At 44.7% G+C, this 13,218-nt stretch overlaps 1 protein-coding gene across 2 annotated transcripts in view; it reads left to right on the forward strand.

The window, feature by feature from the left end:
* CUX2 (cut like homeobox 2) overlaps window positions 1–13,218 on the forward strand; it is a gene marked incomplete at both ends in the record, with an annotated part of 264,482 nt that overhangs the window by 177,382 nt on the left and 73,882 nt on the right. The gene's annotated exons all lie outside the window — the stretch shown is intronic.

Raw genomic sequence — 13,218 nt, forward strand, 5'->3', positions numbered from 1 at the left:
ACTCCAATAAAGATGTTAAAAATAAATAAATAAATGTTATTATTAAAAGAGGAAAATAAATATGTTACTTAGCCCCCTCCTCCCCGCAAAAAAAAAAAAAAAAGAATTCACCTGTGAAGCCATCTGGTCCTGGACTTTTGTTTGTTGGAAGATTTTAATCACAGTTTCAATTTCAGTGCCTGTGATTGGTCTGTACATATTTTCTATTTCTTCCTGGTTCAGTCTTGGAAGATTGTGCTTTTCTAAGAATTTGTCCGTTTCTTCCAGGTTGTCCATTTTATTGGCATATAGTTTCTTGTAGTAGTCTCTCGTGATCCTTTGTATTTCTGCAGTGTCAGTTGTTACTTCTTTTTCATTTCTAATTCTGTTGATTTGAGTCTTCTCCCTTTTCTTCTTGATGAGTCTGGATAATGATTTATCAATTTTGTTTATCTTCTCAAAGAACCAGCTTTTAGTTTTATTGATCTTTGCTATTGTTTCCTTCATTTCTTTTTCATTTATTTCTGGTCTGATCTTTATAATTTCTTTCCTTCTGCTAACTTGGGGTTTTTTTTGGTTCTTCTTTCTCTAATCGCCTCAGGTGTAAGCTTAGGTTGTTTATTTGAGGGTTTTTTTGTTTCTTGAGGTAAGATTGTATTGCTATAAACTTCCCTCTTAGAACTGCTTTTGCTGCATCATATAGGTTTTGGATCTTCGTGTTTTCATTGTCATTTGTTTCTATGTATTTTTTAATTTCCTCTTTGATTCCTTCAGTGATCTCTTGGTTCTTTAGTAGTGTATTGTTTAGCCTCCATGTGTTTGTATTTTTTACAGTTTTTTTCCTGTAATTGATATCTAGTCTTATAGCATTGTGGTCGGAAAAGATACGTGATACGATTTCAATTTTCTTAAATTTACCAAGGCTTGATTTATGACCCAAGATATGATCTATCCTGGAGAATGTTCCATGAGCACTTGAGAAGAAAGTGTATTCTGTTGTTTTTGGATGGGATGTCCTATAAATATCAATTAAGTCTATCTGGTCTAATGTGTCTTTTAAAGCTTGTGTTTCCTTATTTATTTTCATTTTGGATGATCTGTCCATTGGTGAAAGTGGAGTGCTAAAGTCCCCTACTATGAATGTGTTACTGTCGATTTCCCCTTTTATGGCTGTTAGTATTTGCCTTATGTATTGAGGTGCTCCTATGTTGGGTACATAAATATTTACAATTGTTATATATTCTTCTTGGATTGAGCCCTTGATCATTATGGAGTGTCCTTCTTTGTCTCTTGTAATAGCCTTTATTTTAAAGTCTATTTTGTCTGATATGAGAATTGCTACTCCAGCTTTCTTTTGATTTCCATTTTTATGGAATATCTTTCTCCACCCCCTCACTTTCAGTCTGTATGTGTCCTAGGTCTGAAGTGGGTCTCTTGTAGACAGCATATTTAGGGGTCTTGCTTCTATATCCATTCAGCGAGCCTGTGTCTTTTGGTTGGAGCATTTAATCCATTTACATTTAAGGTAATTATCGATATGTATGTTCCTATTACCACTTTCTTAATTGTTTTGGGTTTGTTATTGTAGGTCTTGTCCTTCTCTTGTGTCCTGCCTAGAGAGTTCCTTTAGCATTTGTTGTAAAGCTGGTTTGGTGGTGCTGAATTCTCTTAACTTTTGCTTGTCTGTAAAGGTTTTAATTTCTCTGTTGAAGCTGAATGAGATCCTTGCTGGGTAGAGTAATCTTGGTTGTAGGTTTTTCCTTTTCATCACTTTAAATATGTCCTGCCACTCCCTTCTGGCTTGCAGAGTTTCTGCTGAAAGATCAGCTGTTAACCTTATGGGGTTTCCCTTGTATGTTGCTCTTCCCTTGCTGCTTTTAATATTTTTTCCTTGAATTTAATTTTTGATAGTTTGATTCATATGTCTTGGTGTGTTTCTCCTTGGACTTATCCTGTATGGGACTCTCTGTGCTTCCTGGACTTGATCGACTATTTCTTTTCCCATGTTAGGGAAGTTTTCAACTATGATCTCTTCAAATATTTTCTCAGACCCTTTCTTTTCTCTTCTTCTTCTGGGACCCCTATAATTCGAATGTTGATGTGTTTAATGTTGTCCCAGAAGTCTCTAAGACTGTCCTCAATTCTTTTCATTCTTTTTTCTTTATTCTGCTCTGAGGCAGTTATTTCCACTATTTTATCTTCCAGGTCACTTATCTGTTCTTCTGCCTTAGTTATTCCGCTATTGATTCCTTCTAGAGTATTTTTAGTTTCATTTATTGTGTTGTTCATCCTTGTTTGTTTGCTCTTTAGTTCTTCTAGGTCCTTGTTGAATGTTTCTTGTATTTTCTCCATTCTGTTTCCAAGATTTTGGATCCTCTTTACTATCATGACTGCATTCTTTTTCAGGTAGACTGCCTATTTCCTCTTCAATTGTTTGGTCTGGTGGGTTTTTACCGTGCTCCTTCATCTGCTGCATATTTCTCTGTCTTCTCATTTTGTTTAACTTACTGTGTTTGGGGTCTCCTTTTCGCAGGCCACAGGTTTGTAGTTCCCGTTGTTTTTGGTGTCTGCCCCCAGTGGGTGAGGTTGGTTCAGTGGCTTGTGTAGGCTTCCTGGTGGAGGGGACTGATGTCTGTGTTCTGATGGGTTGGGCTGCATCTTGTCCTTCTGATGGGCAGGGTCGTGTCCGGTGGTGTGTTTGGAGAGTCTGTGAACTTAGTATGTCTTTAGGCAGCCTCTCTGCTAATGGGTGGGGTTGTGTTCCTGTCTTGCTATTTGTTTGGCATGGGACGTCCAGCACTGGAGCTTGCTGGCCGTTGGGTGGAGCTGGGTCTTAGTGCCGAGACAAACATCTCTGGGAGAGCCCTCGCCGATTGATATTATGTGGGCCCGGGAATTTCTGGTGGTCCAATGTGCTGGACTCAGCCCTCCCACCTTGGAGGCTGAGGCCTGACAGCCGGTTGGAGCACCAAGACCCTGCCAGCCACACTGCTCAGAAGAAAAGGAAGAAAGAAAGAAAAAAAAATGAACAGACAGAACCTTAGGACAAATAGTAAAAGCAATCCTATACAAAATCACAGAAAGAAGCATACACATACACACTCACAAAAAAAGAAAAAGGTGAAAAAAAAAATGTGTGTGTGTGTGTGTGTGTGTGTGTGTAAAGGAAGAGAGCAACCAAACCAATTAACAAATCCACCAGTGATAATAAGCACTAAATACTCAACTAAGATAAACATAAAAACAGAATCAAATTAGATGCAGAAGGCAAACCCCAAGTCTACAGTTGCTCCCAACGTCCACTGCCTCAATTTTGGGAACATTCGTTGTCTATTCAGGTATTCTTCAGTTGCAGGGTTTATCAAGTTGATTGTGGGAATTTAATCAGCTGTTCCTGAGGCTGCACGGAGAAATTTCCCTTTCTCTTCTTTGTTCACACAGCTCCTGGAGTTCAGCTTTAGTTTTGGCCCCCCCACCCCGTCTGTAGGCCACCATCAGGAGTCTGTTACCCACCCAGACAAGAGGGGGTTAAAGCAGCAGCTGATTAGGGGTCTCTTGCCTACTCAGGCAGGGAGGAGGGAGGGGTACAGTAGTCATAATTGGAATGTGGGCTGAGCCTGAGGCGGCAGAGACCGGCTTGATGTTGCAACAGCCTGAGGCATGCCATGTGTTCTCCCTGAGAAGTTGTCCCTGGATCACGGGACCCTGGCAGTGGTGGGCTGCACAGGCTCCCGGGGGGGTGTGTGGATAGTGACCTGTGCTTGCAGACAGGATTCTTGGTGGCAGCGGCAGCAGTGTTAGCAGTTCATGCCCATCTCTGGGGTCTGAGCTGATAGCCGTGGCTCATGCCTATCTCTGGAACTTGTTTAGGCGGTGCTCTGCCTTCTGTGGGCACACTGGGAAGGAATCCCCTCTCCTCTCGCACCCCAAAACAAAGGTCTCTTGCTTCTCTGGCAAGTCCAGACGTTTTCACCAAACTCCTCCCTCCTGGCTAGCTGTGGCGCACTAGCCCCCTTCAGGCTGTGTTCTCGCAGCCAACCCCAGTCCTCTCCCTGGGGTCTGACCTCCGAAGCCCAAGCCTCAGCTCCCAGCCCCCGCCCACCCCGGCAGGTGAGCAGACAAGCCTCTCGGGCTGGTGAGTGCTGGTGGACACCGATCCTCTGTGCGGGAATCTCTCCGCTTTGCCCTCCGCACCCCTGTTGCTGCGCTCTCCTCCGTGGCTCCGAAGCTTCCCCCCCGCCCACCCCCTGCCCTCGTCAGTGAAGGGGTTTCCTAGTGTGTGGAAACTTTTCCTCCTTCACAGCTCCCTCCCAGAGGTGTGGGTCCTGTCCCTATTCTCTTGCCTCTGTTTTTTCTTTTTTCTTTTGCCCTACCCAAGTACGTGGGGATTTTCTTGCCTTTTGGGAAGTCTGAGGTGTTCTGCCAGCGTTCAGTAGGTGTTCTGTAGGAGTTGTTCCACATGTAGATGTATTTTTGATGTATTTGTGGGGAGGAAGGTGATCTCTACATCTTACTCCTCTGCCATCTTGAAGGTCTCCCCCATACTAACTTTTAAAATCATTGCTGCAACCCTCTGGGATAGGACTTATAATTATGCCTATTGTAGAAATAAGCAAACTGAGGCATGGAGGTCGGACAGCTAGGAGGTGGTGTGAACAGCCCAGGAGCTTCGGTTTATGCAGATCCGATCTGCCTGGGAGGTAAAGAAGTCTACTTTGGGCCCCAGGGGTGCCAGGTCCAGCTCTTAACCCCATGACCTGGGGTGAGACAGGGAGAAAGAGAGGGTCTTGAAGAAGCCAAAGGACCAGAGGTTGTGGCCTAGTTGGCACTGGTTCAAGAGAAATGCCCAAAAGATTTTATTTTTTTATGTTCTGCATAATTATGAGACCTGGATTCAAATTTTGGATCTGAACTAGTAGCTTCAAGTTAAAAAATAATTTTTTAAATCTCTCTGCTTTAGGCTTATTTTTTTTCCTATAACAATTGCAAAAATAATTGTCAAAAAAATTGCCTCCTAAGAACAGCAAAAACTTTCTAGCATCCAGCGTGAAGATCCATCCATCCCCACCTCCTGATAATTTGATCCCAATTTATCCTCAGCAGAGCTGTTGTGCTGGCCTTCTGAGCCTTTGCACATTCTGTTCCCATCTCTCAAAATGCTTTTCCTTCATAAGTCCCCTGAAAAATCCCTGCTTGTCTCTCAAGGCTCCAGCCAAATATTGATCCTCTAGGTCCTTATCCTCACACCTGTGCCTCCTGGATTATGGGCCTCTCTGCCCTCTGAACCACACTCTCAGTGGGTGGGCATGGGCTGTTGACATCTCTGCCTCTCCTAAAAATGACTCAGGCATCACAGAATCCAGCCCTCTTGTTTTCCAGATTAGTTTATCTGGCCCTCTCTGCCGGCAGCCTGGGTGAGCGCTTCAGAAGACAGACAACACACAGCTTGGCTCCCTGTGTATAACCCTCTAGTAACGTCTACCGGTACCTGGAGTGAAATCCAGACCCCTGACCACCAGCTACGAGGCCCTCTGCCTTCAATCTTTCACCTTGTTCCCCTTCTCTCTTTGCATCCTTTATGCTCTTCTTTGGAAGTACACTCTCCCACACCTCAGGGCCTTTGCACCTGCTCTTCCCTCCTCTTGAGGCTGCTTCTCCCCGTTTTGTCCACTTAATGCAGAGGTTCTCAACCTTGCCACTATTGACATTTTGGACTGGATAATTCTTTGTTGAGGGGAGCTGCTCTGTGTGTTCAGTAGTATTCCTGGCCTCCGCCCACTAGATGCCAGTAGCAGCTCTCTCCTCAGTGGGACAGCCACAAATGGCTCCAGACAGTGTCCCCCCTGAGAATCACTGACCTAAGGCCTACATGTCTTTCAGATCGCTGTTCAAATGTTACTTCCTCAGGAAAACCTTTGTGGGCCCCCCACAGATTTAATCAAGCTTTCCTGTTACAAACTCTTATAGGAGCCTTCACAATACTTAGCATAGTTTGTTATGTTTATTTGCTTAATTGTTCAAATAACGTTGGTTCCTCCCACTTAACCAAAGAAAGGAAGGAGGACTTTGTAGACTGTTATGTTCCTGGGTCTCACATGGTGCCTGACACACAATAGATACTGAATAAGTATTTATTAAATGAATGTTGACACAAAGTAATTGGCAAACATTGCTGTGGCTGTTTCTGTGTTCCAGGCAGCATTCTGAGCACTTTACAGATACCAATTTATTATTCCCCGTGACCACCCTATGAGGTAGATATTATCATCAACATTTTACAAATGAGAAGAATGAGGCACAGAGAGATTAGGTACCTTGCCCAAGGTCACACAGCCAGTAAGGGGCAAAGACAAGATTTGAACCCAGGCAGTCTGGCTTCAGAGTCCTTACCCTTAACCATTATTTATTAAGCACCTACTGTGTGCCAGGCCCTGGGGATACAGTAGTAAACAAGAACTACATTGCCCCAGGTTCCGAGAATTCCACTCAGTTCCAGAAAGGTGGCTCTGTTTATAGGTGCAGATGTTCAGGTGCAGAGATATTCAGACGCTGAGCAAGGCCACACAGCCAGTTGGCGGCAGAACACCTCTCTTTATTCCAGGCTTTACGTGCTTCCTACTATACACCCTGTGTCCACAGGGTAGGGACACTTTGACGATTTAACCAGTCAATTATAATAATATTTTTCTCTCAGAATGTTTAAAAGAAAAAAAAGTTGGCTTGCTAAGGTATAATCATGGCTCAGAGGCCAACCTGACATTAGTTATTAATTAGGCCATTATGCATTCCACAGTGATAATTGCTTTGCTGCAAAGTCACCAAGCATGAAACGGACCTAGCAGAGAAACGCAATCAATCTGAGAAGTCGCAGCCCAGTTGCGTTCTCTCACCTTGAGTCGGGTGTACACCAGAGCGGGAAACAAAAAGAAATTAATGCTACATCAATAGGCAATAGCAAGCTGGCCCCATCCCATTCCTGCCCCGGGATGATCGTGTGCCTGGGCGCAGGGATGGTGTTTAAGTGAAGTTTATCGGCGAAAATGGCCATTTCTCTTTGATCTCCTAGCCAGTGGAAATCTGTTCATCTCCTTTCCTTTTTTTCCCATCTTGGGAAAGGAAAAAAGCCATCTGTTTGCCTCGCCTGTTGCTTTTGCAATGAGTAGGGTGGGGGAACAGCAGCTGCTGGGGCTGCCCAGGTGTCAGGAACAACACAGCAGCTCTTCCTGTGTTCTGTCTCAGTCTATGTTCTGCCTCTGGCCTTGGTGGGGCAAGAAAGGAGATGCCTACCCCACCCTGAGCCTCCAAGTGGGAGGTGTCAATGTCGAGGGCAGCTGGAGGTCCATCTTAAGAGAAAACCTTGGGGTACAAGAAACAAAAATCCACCCTAGCTAGCCTAGATGAGGAGAACTTATTATATTTATGGGGTGATATTTATGGAGTATCTTTTGTATGCCAGATGCACAGTTGTGTCATTTAATCCTCAGTAGCAGGGGTATTTTTGGTATATCCCCCATTTTACAGATGAAGAAACTAAGGCTCATCATGGTGAGTTGTCTTGCTGAAGGTCCCACCGCTAGTGGTAGAGCTGGGGTTTGAACCCAAGCTCATGAATACAGCACTCTCCTGAGACCACATGAGAGGCTGAAGAAAGCACAGCTGGCCTTCCAGAGCATGGGACAAGGAACCAAAACAGCTCAGAAGCAAAGGGGTGAGGTTCCTCATCCTGTCCTCTCTCTGGGCCGACTTTCTCACACATGGTAGATGGAAGGTGGCTCCCGCATAATGGCCATCTCAGTCCCCAGGTTCACCCCAAAGTCACTGGAGCTAACTACCTGGACAAATCAAAGTCAACCAGTCTCAAATGTAAACCGTTAGGATAACGAAGATCATTGGCCTAGCCCAGTATCTGCCCCTGGTACATCAGCCATGGACAGGAAGATGCCTCAGTGCAGACATCAGCCGCTGTGGCCGATCTCAGGGGAAGAAGGAAGGTCACAGACTCGCAACTTACTGTTGCCTAATTCAGCTTCTTATCATTTTGTCCATTCACACAGTCCTGATTCTCCCTCTCATCTGACCCCTTCAATTGGCCACTTCACATACTGGAGTTACTACTACTTTCCTGCAGACATTTGGGGTTTTGCTCCTGGAAGGGTAGTAGAGTGATTCTTACAGAGAGGGTAGATGACCGTCTACCTCAGGATTTAGAAAGCCCCAAAGGTGTACAGATCTCAACCAGCCCAATCATCTATATTTTGCCCAGAAGTCAAGATAAAGAAATTCATTATGCTGAGAATGGGTTGTTTCCAGTTCTTGCTCATTGAAGCCAGGCTCTGGCGCCATCTTGTTTCATTCTTCCACGTGATTTGCCTGCACCAAGACCTTATATACCCCACATCCCCACATGTTCTCTGTGAAAGGAGAGTAAAACCCAGTGAGCCCAGCTCCAGTGTTTGAGAGATTATTCCCATTCCAAACAAGATGGCAACCAAGACTGGTTGAAGACTTCCCACATTGGCTCAGCTCCTCCATGGAGCCTCCAACGCATGTTTCAGTGTCTGGCCAAGCCCTTGAGGCATAGGTGGAGCAGTCTGCTGCTTCTGTGACATTGATCACCAGAGCTTGGGATGGCCAAGCTGGACAACCCCTTAGAGTTAAGCTGTCACCCTTAAATGTCTCTGATGCTTAAGCATACTCAGCTGCACAGCCTCTTAGGAAGTTCTTCTCAGGAGCTGACTCATAGTGTGAAGTAGGACTTAGATGTCTCTGCTATAAATGTTCCTTTTTCGGTGTATAAGGCAAGGAGACCCTGACATTTTGAAAAGGAGTAAGAAGACCGTGTTCTTCCATCCCTATTTTCTCCACTTGGTGGGGACAGACATAATCATTCATCATTTCAACAAATGTTTGTTGGGCTTCTACTACATGCCAGATGCTATTCTCAGTGGTGAACAAAACATTCTAGCAGGATATGTTAAATCAGTAACAGCTTGCTGTTAGAGGACCTGCTCACTTTGACATGGACCCAGCTCTGTTCTGGCTTAATCCTGGCCTGATATAGTTACTGTTATTATCCCCATTTTACAGAGGAGAAAACTCAGAAAGGTTAGGTGACTTTCCTTAGGTCACAACAGAAAGGCTAGGTGACTTTCCTAAGGTTACAACAGCAAGTAGAACTGAACCCAGCTGATATCCTTCTAGACCAGGGGTTGGCAAATTATATATAGCCCATGGGTCTAATCCAGCACCCTGCCTTTTTTGTAAGTTTTTTTTTTTTTTAACAAATTTATTTATTTATTTATTTATTTTATCTTTGGCGGCATTGGGTCTTCGTTGCTGTGTGCGGCCTTTCTCTAGTTGTAGCGAGCAGTGGCTACTCTTCGTTGTGGTAGAAGCGCGGGCTTCTCATTGCGGTGGCTTCTCTTGTTGCGGAGCATGGGCTCTAGATGCGCAGGCTTCAGTAGTTGTGGCTCACAGACTCTAGAGCGCAGGCTCAGTAGTTGAGGCGCATGGGCTTAGTTGCTCTGTGGCATTTGGGGTCTTCCTGGACCAGGGCTCAAACCCGTGTCCCCTGCATTGGCAGGCGGGTTTTTAACCACTGCACCACCAGGGAAGCCCCTGTAAATAAAGTTTTATTGGCACACAACCACACAGTGTCTGTGGCTGCTTTCACTGTACAAGGGCAGAGTTGAATAGTTACGACAGACCATATGGTCCATATAGCCAAAAATATTTATTCTCTGGCCCTTTACAGAAAAGGCAAGATCAAACTTACAAATTTTGAGTGGTTGAATTTGACCCAGAGAATGCATATCTTCCTACAGTCATTTCTATCTTCCTCCCTCCTTTCTCTCCTTCTTTCCTTTCTTTCTTCTCTTTTTTATGGAAAAATTCAAATACATGAAAGTTAAAGAGAATAAAATAATGAGCCACATGACCCAGTTTCAATGATTATTCACTCATAGCCACTTCCCTTTTGCACCCCTGGATTATTCTGAAGCAAATCTGAGTTGTATCATTTCACCTGTAAATATTTTAGTGTATAATCTCTAAAAAATAAGGAATCTCTTTGTGAACATAACCACAATATCATCTCATCCAAAAATTTTTTAACACTAATTTCTTTTTTTAATTGAGATATAATTGATATATAGTATTATATTAGTTTCAGGTATAGAGCATAATGATTCTATATTTGTATGTATTGCAAAATGATCGCCACAAGTCTACTTAACATTCATACCACACATAGTTGCCATTTTTTTTCTTCACAGTAGTTTTTTAATATTATCAGATATCCAGGCAATGCTTCAGTGTCCCTTATTGGCTCCTCAGGTTTTTTTAAATTGTTTTATGGTGTATACCAGGACTCACACAGGGTCCACACATTGAGACTGATTGATGTGCCTCTTAAGTATGGCAACCAACTGTCTATTGGTTGTGCTAGGTGTTTCCATCATGAGGTGTATAATGTACCTCCCAGTCAATTCCTTTTTTTATGCTGTTGTTAGGCCTTGGACTGAGGGGTACCTGAGATGCAAAACTTTGGGTTTTAAAGCTGAGAAGCTCTGCAGGTGTAAGACTTTTCATGCTAAAACTGGGAAAGTCCAAGACAAACTAGGACAAGTTGGTCATGCTACCTCTGCTACATGTTCTAATCTGTAAGCACCCTGCCTATCTTTTTTTTTTTTTTTTTTTTTTTCTGATCTGTATGTGGAAATAACTGGGCTATTTTTCTTGAAGACATTCCCCTGATCACAGCTGGTTGCACCAGGGGCCGACACTGGTCTCAAGCTAGGCCAACAGTATTCATTATCTCAGGAGTTTGAGTGTGGGACTGGTTGAGGAAGCTGAGAAAGCTGACCTCAAGAGAGGGCAGGGCCAAGGGACTTGCCTCTTGCAGTAGAAGCACCCTCCTTGCTTCTGAACTGTTCTGGTTCCTTGTCCCACCCTCTGGAAGCCCAGCTGCACTTTCTCTGGCCTCTCATGTGGTCTCAGGAGAGTACTGTGTTCATGAGCTTGGGTCCAAATCCCAGCCCACCACTAGCTGTGGGACCTTGGGCAAGTCATCTCACCTGTAGCTGGGATTTTGCTGATTGTGTCCCTGTGGTGTGGTTTGACCTGTTCCTCTATTCTCTATATTTGCTGTACATGGTTAATTGGATCTAGAGGCTTGATCATATTCAGGTTCAGTGTTTTGGCAAGTCTATTCGTAAGTGGTGCTAGGTGTTCCCATCACGAGGTGTATGATGTACCTCCCAGTCAGTTCCAAGATGGGGGTGGGGTCAGCTAGAGGCAGGGACCAGCCTGATCAGTGACAAGCCAGGTGTGGCTGCCTAGGGACACCTAAACCTCCCTCCCCCAGTATGTCAGGAAACCATAGCCGATGTCCTCTGATAGTTAACATTCATCATTAATAATGGAAGCGGAAACCAAGTGATTTCATAGCTGTGCGAGGTAATTAAATTACTTACATGAATCCACTCACACTTGATTATTTCCACGTTTCCCACCAAACATATGCCTTTCCTTTGTTTGCTGCCATCCTGAGCTGCCAGCTGGGAGGATGAGGATTGAGGGGGCTTTGCCTGTCTTTGAGAAACAGCAAAGAAAGTGGGCTTCCCCATCCAAGCCCCCCTCCCCTGATAAATGGAAGGCCTTCCTCCCAACAGAGCATAGGGGCTAGAGCATCATTTGCATTTCCAACCTAAGGTGAACAGTTTTTGCCGTATTTCCCCCGTAAATCATGTTGTTTCCACGTTTTGTTGTATGGGATAGCAGGAGGCAAGGAGGGGAACAGAAAAATTGCTTCCTTGAAATTGATGCTGTTAGTGATCCTGGCAAAGAGAGAATGAGAAAAAAAGTGAGAAGCATTTGAACTACAAGGTTTGCTCTTCCACTTTGTCAGGTGCCAGGGGATGGAGTTGGGATAGAGCAAAAGAAGCTGGCTGTCCCCCACCCTGGGTATCTTCTGTTTGTGTTCAGGTACCTGATGGGGTTCCCAGAAGGGCAGAGGGAAAAGTTGGGGGCCACATGACATTTCATACCCCAAAGCAGGGCTGCAAGCTCAGTTGCCCACAGGGGTCCTGCAGGTAAGCTGAGTGAGCACCACAGGCACAGGTGAGACAACAGAGAGGAGTGGGGACTGAGGCAAGCTGGGACTTTGTGTGCCACCTCAGGAGTGGCCTCTACCCAGCTCGGGCAGACCACACAGTCTGGTCTTGCAGTGCACTGTGGGAGGTGAGAGCACAAACTTCAAAGCCAGGCTGCCTATCTCTAAATCCCTGCTCTGCTCACTTTCCTAGCTCTGTGACCTTGCGCAAGTGTCTTGATTTCTCTGTGCCTCCATTTCCTCATCTGAGAAGTAGAAATGAAACTACACCTACCATTGATGTGCTGGAGAGACTCACAGAGCAAACTCCTCGGGTGGTCGGTGACATTGGTAGCTTGAAATCCGCCATGGTGGGAATATTTGCACCATGGAAATTGGCAAACACTACAAACTAGGGCCCTTTTTTTTTTTCCACCAGAGAACCAGTTGTTAAATCTTTACCAGCGCATCACTGCACCCACCCTAAAGGGCTTTTATGAGGATTTTGAGACTTAGTGTGTGTAAAGCCCTTAAAGCAGTGCTCGGCACACTTTAAACACTCAGTAAATATTCACTATTATTACTGTTTCCCTTTTTTATGTTGTTGTTACACAGGAACAGAGCCCTCTGTGGCCACATTTTCTCATTTTTCCGGGAAGCTGGAAATCTCAATTTTTATGTAAAATCTCCTGATCTTTAAATGTTGGCTAAAAATGAACATTTTTTAAACGTGAACAAAGCCAAGTGCATGATGGGATTTGGACCATGGGCCCCACATTTGCGGCCTTGGGCTTAGAGGGAGGAGTGATGAGCGTCGTCTGAGTACACCAGATCATTTCTTACCTTGGCACATGCCACCCTCTCTCCCTCCTCTGTAGCTCAGCAACCTGCTCATCCTTTGCAAGCCAGTGCCACCTCCTCCTTGAAGCCCTCCTCTAGCCAATGCCCCTGCAGAACAAACCCTTCCCTCCTTGACTCCCCCTCCTCAAAATGCTGCTTGGCTTCTGCCCTTTTCTATGGTCTGTCTCTTTCTTACTCTAGGACTTGTGGGCTGGGGCTGGGGTTTATTCTTGTTCGCGTAGTGCTTAGCACATTGAGGATCATAATAATTAATAATACTAAAACGAACATCTGTTAAGTGTTGTCTG

The sequence above is a fragment of the Hyperoodon ampullatus genome (genome assembly GCF_949752795.1).
Source record: "Hyperoodon ampullatus genome assembly, chromosome: 13".
Classification (NCBI taxonomy): Eukaryota; Metazoa; Chordata; class Mammalia; order Artiodactyla; family Ziphiidae; genus Hyperoodon; species Hyperoodon ampullatus.